Source organism: Protopterus annectens, chromosome 11.part0 (genome assembly GCF_019279795.1).
Source record: "Protopterus annectens isolate FY-2018-M chromosome 11.part0, PAN1.0, whole genome shotgun sequence".
In the NCBI taxonomy this organism is placed as follows: domain Eukaryota; kingdom Metazoa; phylum Chordata; order Ceratodontiformes; family Protopteridae; genus Protopterus; species Protopterus annectens.
The window spans coordinates 1,237,438,783-1,237,449,301 of NC_056745.1; positions in this window are offsets into that span (position 1 = coordinate 1,237,438,783).

Sequence of the window (10,519 nt, forward strand, 5' to 3'; positions counted from 1 at the left end):
ACCAATCCTTGTTGAACTCTTGGCACATCTTTAAAGCCTTTTAGAGGTATCTTCTTATCTAGATCTCCATACAAAGACTATTTCCCAATATGAGACCTCAGTTGTTTGCTAGACAAGTTAATTCCAGTCCCATCTGAGCCTGCAGCATAATCTGACCTCAAGTATTTGTCTTGGAAATACTCTTTAGCCAAAAGAGACTCTGAGCTATACACACCCTTTTCTAAAAGCCATCACAGCTTATATTTCATAAAGACAGGATCATGCTTTGAAGTGACCCAACAGTCATGCCTAAGGTAGCATCAGATAATAACCTAACCCAATTAACCTTTCAATATTATTCCCCACAGTACTCCAACTGAAGTTTAAGTTTCATTGGCTAGACATTCACAGACAGCTTCCTTTTTATCCAGAATGTACAAAGAATGTATAAGATAATCATTTTTTTATCTCATTTCCTGCTTATAGACTAGGCAAGAAAGTGACAAATGTCGCATGGTCCAGGTGGTTGTCAAACTGTGTAACCTTTTGTAACAAAACATTTCAGCTCATACATAAAGCTCATTCTAGCAGGTGTACCATGACCTCCAGAGGACTCTTCAAGAACATGTCAGTGAATACATGTATACAGACAAATATTCAGGCATGGACAATAATGACATTCTTGCCTGCTAGCATACAAAAACAGTCATTCCCATAAAAAGTGACCAAGTTGTTTTTAAAATATGGATTAAAAAATGAAGTGTAGCATTACAGTAAACCAAACCTTTCAATAAAATAACGCTAGAGCCAGAGTCCAAGGAACTTCCCAAACAAGATATAAACTATAAAAAAGGATGTTTATTTAGCACTTGCTTCCTCACACAAACAGGACTTCATTAGAATCATTCTGAGTTATATACCTGAATAAGGTCTCCTCTTAAATATCTAAATAAGATACTGTACACATTCAGATATTTTAATTTTTTGTAATAACTTAAACTTTCACATCCATTGATGCCCTATGTATGTTTTGCTTTATTTTCCAATTTACTCTTGCTAGTTTTCTTAAAAAGGTTTCAAGATTTTTATTCCATACTTTAGCTTATGGCTAATGTGATTTACAAATGATGAATTCACCATTTCTGAATTCCTAGACTTTATAAATCTTTCATACATCCTGTAGTTTTATAACTATCAATAGAAAATTGGTTGACATGATCAGAAAAAACTCAAAGCTGCATCTTCCCTTATACTAAGATCCTTAAATGAATCCACAGTTTCAATTACCTTGTGTTGTATTATTCATCCTTAAGCTTATGTCCTCCACACCTCATATGCTTAGTTGTTAATGTATGTATCAGGATATTATTCTACTGTACCCAAATGGCCGCTTTAATGAAGTAATTTGTAGATGTTCCCTATCTGTAACAGATGTAAGTAATTTACCCATTTTAAAGTAATCTGCATACAGACTATAAAACACCTCAGATAAAAAAGCTAGATCTGAAAAATATAACCTAACGAAGTATGGTCATAGGATAGAATCCCATGGGACTCCCTGAGTGTAACAAAGAATTTCACCTGTCCAGCTGCTATACGATACTTGCAATGTTGTATTTGTAAGCTAGTCAAATGTCTACATTATCAAGATCACATCAATGTCTAGTTGTTGCAATTTATGAACAGTGTTTTTGTATGGAGACTGAAGTTGTCTATATAAATTACATCACAGAACAATTCTTCATTTATAGTTGCTGTCATATTATTATAGAGCATCATGTTAGAGGTAGTTACAGATCTGTTTTCAGCATGTGCATACTGATATATGGTTTCAAGTCCCAGCCTTTCTATTCTGACAATAATTTATCCATAATCTTTTCCATTATTTTCCACAAGAAAAGAGTAAGTATATGGACCTATATGATTTCAGGTTTGCCCTACTCTCCTTTATCCAGTCTTGAAGAATCTCCCCATATTTAAATGACCTAGTGAATAAGGATAAAATGGTACTTTAATTTCATGAAGTGTTCACAGGTTATTTTTATTAATTCCATCTCCTCCCTGTGCTTTGTTTGGGTCCAGTTAGCATAGCTTGCACCAGGTGAAAGCAAACATCTTGTCACGTCCTCTAAAGCTAATTATGAAGCAACAATAGACTCCCTAGCAAATGATAGTCACAAGGCATTATTTAACTGCATCCACAATCTAAAAAGGAATACCCAGCCATGTGCTGAACTGGTGCATACTCAACCAGATGTAATAGCCAATCTACTAGCTGACAAATTTGGAGCAAAATTCCCCCCTCCATCCCCCTCCATTTATCCCCCCAAATATACCTGCCACCATTCCTTAGCCTATTATCTCAAGAAAGCAGGTCATTTTGGTACTCTCCAAAAAAAAAAACATGGCATCAGTGGGACCAGGCAACATCCCAGGTTGCCTTTTAAATAACTTAAGACATGAACTAGCAGACCCAATTGGATCCCTGTTTAACCACAGCCTGCAATCTGGCTATGTTCCATTGGGATGGAGGACAGCAATAGTTATCCATTTGCACAAAGGGGGACCATCAACTGACCCTGGGAATTATAGGCCCGCAAGTTTGACTAACCTCATCTGCAAGACCCTAGAAAGCATCATTATGAATCTTACTAACAAGAAAATAGGTAATCTCAAACTGGACCCAACCCAGTCCGAATTTGTTAAAGGTAAATCATTCCTGTTAAACATAGTTAACTTCTTTGAGAAAGTCACCAAGACCCTGGATGAGGGAAAGACAGTGCATACCATCTATCTTGACCTAGCCAAAGATTGGACTAAAAACCCCCACTCAGGTAGTATAGAGAAACTCTCCCATTTGGTAATTAACCCCTACATTACCAGATGGGTAGCCAACTGGCTCACTGACAGGACACATACTATCAAAGGGGATGACTTCACCCGTAGCAAAAGACCAGTTACCAGTGGTGTACCACAGGCTTCTGTGCTGGGTCCCTTACTGTTTGGAATTTATTTCTCAGACGTCAGGGCAAACATAGAGAGCCTATGGCTGACCAAGTTTGTTTATTTATTTTACATTTGTTTACTGAAAAGTCTGACTGGGCAGAGCCCATTTTCAGTGGTGGCCTGGGGAGAAAAGTTCCACAAAACATGACAGCACATACAACATTAATAACAGTAAATACAGCATGACAAACAATATATACAACATAAGTTACAGTAGATACAGGAAATATAACCGTAAACACAACATCAGATATGGAACTTAACATAGTGATATTATTAGCATATAACCTGTGAGTATTAATTTACATTTTTAAAGGGAAAATAATGCTAGATTTATCACACATTTAAGAATAAAAAGAAAAAAAAGAAAAAAAATATGATACAGATAAGATCATTGCCCAAGAGACAGGCTGAATAATGGTAACAGGAGATCAGTCAGGGGTGTTGCATGAGCAGAGCCAAGTGTCAGATAATTTTTTGAGTAGTTTTTTAAACTGGTGTGTGTTGTCAGTGGTTCTAATATTATGGGGGAGGGATTTCCAGGTTTTTGAGATATACAAAGAGTATAAGAACTCTACTGCAGTGTTGTTAGTTTTAGGGACTTGTAGAAAAGATTTATTTGATGATCATAGTGTTTGAGTTTTAGAGTAAGGTTGTAGTTCATTTACAATTGCAAATTGAGAGCAGTCATTGAGTCCCCCAATGATGTTAATATACTGCAGACAGGGTTGATGCAAGTGACTGATGCCAAAGCCATGGACTAAAATTAAACACAAAAATGCTTTATTATTCCCTTTGAGAATGCTGACATCCCTGTTAATTACATTACAAAGAGTAGCCCTTAAGTGTAGACCCAGTGGTACTGATCTGGGTACTCAGGTTGATAGCAACCTGAACTTTGACCACCATGCATCCACAGTAGTAAAGAAATCATTCTATGTGGCACATCTTATTAGTAAAGGCATCACATCTAGATCTAAGGATGTTATAATTCCATTATACTCATCCCTCATCAGACCAGTAATTGAGTACAATGCTCCCTTTGGCGTGTACCTAACTAGACACCAGCAACAACTGAAGAGACAACAAAGGTTTCTCACCAAAAAATTACAGGGTACACAAAACAAGTCTTACGTGGAAAGACTGAAAGCCCCTGTCATTATATTCTGTCTCCTACATGTTGCTAAGGGGTGACCTGTGCCTTGCTTACAGTGCAGTCTCTGACCTGGCCCTGATGGAAATACTACGCATTCATAAATCAAACTGTATGAGCGTCACTTGCTTCAGATATCTTAACCTAGCCTCTGACATGAACAGGTCATGCTGCAGAAATAGATACATCTCCTAGAGAATGCCACTTCTGTGGAACAAGATTCCAATTCAAGTAAAGCAGAGCCCCTCCCTGACCCTCTTCAAATGCAACCTAGATCAATGGATGTGTGACTGCAGATTCACTCCTGGGGTGGCACACATGTCCCTCCTGGACAGAGGAAGTCAGTATTAAATACTATAGACCATTACCTCTGTGAACTTCACTCACCTAACCACTGACAATTGGACCAAGTCAGGATAAACATGGCTAGGCTTGTAAGGGCTCTAGGACCATTAGCCTTGAAGCCTTCTGTAAAATTATGAAGTTCTTTGTCAATATAATCTCGTTTAATTTCAGTATCTGAAGTTAGTTGGATATTACTAGCAGAAATTATCAACCCTCCATTGTGAAACCAAACTATTTTGCCTAAGATTTCAGAAATATATCTATAATCTGTTGTGTATGAGAAAAAAAAATGGAATTTATACACTGTTCACCTATTTGTATATCTTTACTCCTACCACACCATATGTAGCTGTAAAATGCTTTCTTCTTATGCTCAATATCTTTATATAAAATTTCTTCAAAATTTTCCTGATATTCTCTCACATTATGTTTAATTTATCTGTCCAGTTTGCTTATTTCAGTTTTCAAATATAGTTCACCTCATTCCATTTCTTATATTTTGTCTCTCATCTTAAATAAGAAGCTTGTTCTTATGGAAATATAGCCTCCTGGCCCTGCGTGCCTAGATCCTGACATTAAGGATTTTTTTTGTATTCAGAAAACTTCTCTTTCAAAGCTTGCCATTTTCCTTCTGCAGTCTTTCCACTGAATGCCTCACATCAATTAGTTTTACATAGTGGGTGTTCTACTTTCATATAGTTTATTATTAATATTCTGTGCAGTGATTTACATTTCAGTTAGATGGAATTGTCTAGCAGTAGTTTACCCTTTATAACACCATAATCACTGCACACCAAAGTTGGTAAAACTTGACATGAAGTAGCAACTATTTTCTTAGGAATACAAACAATGTCCAGTATGTTCTGCTGCCTGGTAGTTTTGTTTACAATCTGCAACAATTGCTGATGTGTTTCATTCTTACTTCTGTAGTAGCCTTTAGGCTATATGGGTTGTATCCTGCCTAGGATGCAACAGGCCAGTTTCACAAACCTATGGATTATGCCACACCTTTACTCTGACTGCTGCTTGAGAAGCCAAGTACAGGGACATCTACAATCAGTATGAAATAATCTTCAGTACTTTCTTTGTGCTTCAAAAGGAAGCAGATCTGCCTCTTCACAGCAGCAGCATTCAGATATAAATCTTCTTTTCTTACAGGTATGTCCCCACAGGAGAAACATTACATACAAAAATAGGTTGCTCTGGATTATTTTATTTTGCATTATTTCCCCTTTAAAGGAAACTTCCACCCTCCCCTACAGCTCAACTCAATCCTTGGGTTGCTTTTCTCCCTACATTATAGTTTCAGTAGTGTGTAGGTACCAGAAGCCTGCTTGTACTTTATACAATATTCATTTTCTTGCCTTGGAATCAAAGGAAGGGAAAGCCACCTAATGTTTTTAAAGCTTAACTTCTCACATACTTTGCAGAGGAATTTGTCTCTGACTACATGACATACTATAGACACAGATAAATCTGCAGTTTACCCTGCCAGATACTGCTGTCAATCTTAGATGGGTAATTAATCCTGCTGATGAAAGAAGCACAGCAGCTGCTATTTAAAAAAAAAGACAGAAAGACATATGAACTGTTTTCCAATATCTTTCCTGCAGACAGGATGAGAAATTATCACTCCCCTTTTATAACAAAACAAAGCAATTAGGTCAGTTAGGGTTTAAATCCAGTTGTCACCTCTTCTGACAAATTTAAATAATCAGCATCACAGTATTATCACAGTATTGAAATGCTAACCTTTAAAAGTTGGTTATTTATAATAGTTTATATATGAAGATAACTTAAATGTAGTATCAAACATTTCTGTGATATTTAGTGAAAATTCAGAAAATATTTTTTCTTGTAAAGTATCAACACAATTACCATTTCAAGCACCCCCCCCAAGACACACAGGATAAAACTGTAAAAAGAGAGACAGGTGACACCCCTATCAACTAGGTGTTCTGACACTGTTTATTAAAAGTAAAACATGTAATAAGTAACCATAAGCCGGGATTCCACAAGAACCTCAGTACAAAAAAGCCAAATAAAAAAAATTATTATGAATTACAATACATACAGATTAAGCACTTTCATCCTTGCAAAAACAGGATTTCAACAGAATCATCACTGATTACCCACAAACACTTTTACAAATAAATGAATCAAACAATGAGACCACGATCAGTCTCCGCTAGGTTAATCAGTTCAAACAGTGAAGCAGGACTCGAACAAGGATAAAGCAGCAGGTTTAATAACACTCAAACAGCAAACAGAACAATTGTAAGCACTTTCATCTGCGAAGCAGACTTCATCAGACAGAATACATCTTAATTAACATCAAATTTAAAAACTTTTAGGTGCCAACTTGAAACCATTTCAAAATAGTTGACGTCAACTTATTTAAAGTGCCAATGCTTACAAAAAATGAATACAGCCTAAAATCTAATACACAGATGCTCACTATAGTCTTTTGAAACATGTGCATTATTAAAAAATAACTAACATTTTAACATATTGACAGGACCAGGTGATCATAATTACAAATAAAGTAAACTAATTATAGCATCCATTAATTGAGCAAGCATATATTAAAGTGATACCACCCTAAACATATGCACTGATACATTCACTTTTCCAGTATTAAAAATACACATACTAAATAAATACATACATGTTAAAAAATTAATTGAAGTTAAAAATGTTAACTCTATGTCTGTATATTAAATTCTTGCAGCTCTTAAAACTAATTTTGAGTGCATGGTGGTATGTTCATTCAACCAAGGGTATGAGGTAGCTTGCAGCTTTAGCTGCCATTTAATTATTCTAACATAGTCTTGACATCCCCACCTCTTGTGTTATACACAACATTATCAGTAATACCAAAAACAAACCTAAAGATCTTCAAACATTCCCTGGAGTGGTTAAACATAACATTAGTGCCCTTCATATCTGTAATATCATATAAACGCTCATACATATGTTTCGGTAGAGCCCTTTCAGTTTTACCAATATAAAAACAAAGACATCCAACACATAGCCATATAAATGACTAATTTACTAGTACAATTTCTCTTAATAAAATTCAATTTTGACTTAACTTTATTATTTAAAGTTATACAATCAAATCCATATACATGTTGTTGTGTCTTTCAGCTTTTCCCAGTTAGGGGTCACCACAGCAGAACTCCGGTCCGCTAATGATTAGCAGTAGATTTTTACATGCCAAGTTGCCAGCCCTGATGCACAACCTTCAACGAAGGTACGCCCATTCACGCATGTCTCCACACAGAAGACGCTTTAGCTGAGAATCGAACAGGACAACGTCTTACTGTGAGGCGACAACACTACCGCAGCACCACAACCACAGTATGCATATTCATATACATAATGGCATTAATTACATGCCCCACATTTACTAGTATGTGAAACACTTTTATCTCTCCTTGCATTCAAACTATTACATTTGTCAAAGAAAACTTTTAAAATTCCTTTCTGTTTTATATGTAAATATTGGTCTATCACCTACCATTTGTAAAACTGCAGAATTAGTTTTAAAATACTACAATTATTTAAAAATATCAAGGAAATAAACATGCCCAACTCAACGAAAAACAACAAACAAAAAAGAGTTGAAACCATGATCAATAAAGGCAACAAGCAATTGAAATTCCCCTGAAGTGATGAACAAAAGAAACAAATAACGTAGCACACATTATTGAACGTTTTCATCAAAGAGACTTCATCAGAATGCAAATTAGGCACATGTTACAATGAATAAATACTCTAACCAATTAAATATGCTAATTAAGAAAAACAGCGTTATTACTTAATTCACCAAAAACTAAAATCAATAAGTACCATAGATAAATATTAATTTTCTTAAAGAATATTTAAAAAAAGATTATAAAAAACATTATTAAAAAACATTCCAAGAGGCTTCTTTATTAAGTCCTAATTTCCTGTATTTCAAAAAACATTTAATATTAATGTAGCAATTTAAATCAGGTTTTCTATCAGCATTTAATTTAACCTGCCAAACAGTTTATTATGCTTACGATTTATAACTTCATTTTCATGTTGTTCAACCTCATGAAATACTCGCTCATAGGCATTGTTTTCTCCAAAATCAGACAATAAACTGTTCACATCTCTGTCAGCCCTTATAATGTCCTCTTTTAAATCAGACATTTTAGTAGGTACATCTATGAAGGACCTTACATAATGGTTGAACCTAGTAAATGCACATTGCAAGTTCCAGGGTACGTTAGTTGTTCTAGAAAAGGGGTAGTGTACATTAGTATCTGTAGTGGTTGTCCTGCGTTTTATATAGGGATGACCACACGTACCCTTAGAGAATGTATTAGGGAACACATGTACTGTATAAAAACAAAAGATAGCAAAAATGCCCTATATAAGCACTCTATTGAATGTTTTTAATATAAGAAATTTCTATTTTCAGCATTAGATGTGAGTAACAAAGGGGAGGTGATTTTAAGAACCAATTAGAACAAAAAGAAACAGTTTGGCAGGTTAAATTAAATGCTGATAGAAAACCTGGTTTAAATGGCTACATCGATATTAAATGTTTTTTGAAATACAGGAAATTAGGACTTAATAAAGAAGCCTCTTGGAATGTTTTTTTAGTAATTTTTTTATAATCTTTTTTTAAAAATTCTTTAAGAAATTTAATACTTATCTATGGTACTTATTGATTTTAGTTTTTAGTGAATTAAGTAATAATGCTGTTTTTCTTAATTAGTATATTTAATTGGTTAGAGTATTTATTCACTGTAACATGTGCCTAATTTGCATTCTGATGAAGTCTCTTTGACGAAAACGTTCAGTAAAGTGTTGTATGCTATTTGTTTCTTTTGTTCATCACTTCAGGAGAATTTCGATTGTTTGTTGCCTTCATTGACCACGGTTCCAACTTGTTTTTGTTTATTATTTAAAAATATATTCTTAACTCTGTCAGCTTGTGTACTGTATTGGAAAACCATAGCTCTTTCAAACATCTTATTGTTTGACACCTCTTCAGTTTCATCTCTCTTAACTACAAGACCAGTTTCTAAATCCATTCACTCAGAATTAGTTTTAAGAGCTGCAAGATTTTAATGTACAGACACGGAGTTAAGACTTTTAACTTGAATTAATTTTTTAACAATATGTATTTATTTAGTATGTGTATTTTTAATATTGCAATAGTGAATGTATCAGTACGTCTTGTCTTTAGGGCGGTATCGCTGTAATGCATGCTTGAACAATTAATGGATGCTATAATTAGTTCACTTCATTTATAAAAGGGCTGGTGGGTAATTAGTGGTGATTCTGATGAAGTCTTGTTTTTTGTAAGGGTTAAAGCACTTAATCTGTGTGCATTATTATTCACATTAAATGTATTTATTTGCAATTTTTGTACTGAGGGTCTTGTGGAATCCTGGCTTATGGTTACTTATTACACGTTTCACTAGTTGCCTTTAAATAATCATCCTCTGAGAGTTTTTAACTGTTTATTAAAAGGTCTTTTATGCTTTTTTGTGACATCCTTTCAGAGGGGATGCATATCTGTTACAGAGATGCATGGTAAAGACTCCCACTGACTTTCAGTCAGTCCCTACAGCAGTAGAGTACATGAGCATTTTCTAATCCACAGAGGAAATGTTACTTTGAAGGCAACCATAATATGCAGCTGAATTTACTTTAACATATTTGCTATGTGCCCTTGCATTAAAAACATTAAGAAAGGAAATTAGAAGTACTTGGTACAAATGCACATATGAGTGCGTCTTTGTGTGTGTGTGTGGGGGGGTTATGTTTGGCTATCGAAAAAAATATAATTGAACAGCTAATAATTGAATGAAAAATATCTATACCTTAAATTACTGGACATGGCTTATTTTGAAAATAAATTCATCAAATGGCCATAGATGGCCAAACAACTATGAAGTACTGATATGCATAAGGTAAGAGAAGGAAACTTTTTAAATTTACTGTATTCCTCAGTGTACTACAATCTTGGAGTTGGTATATATAGTTAGG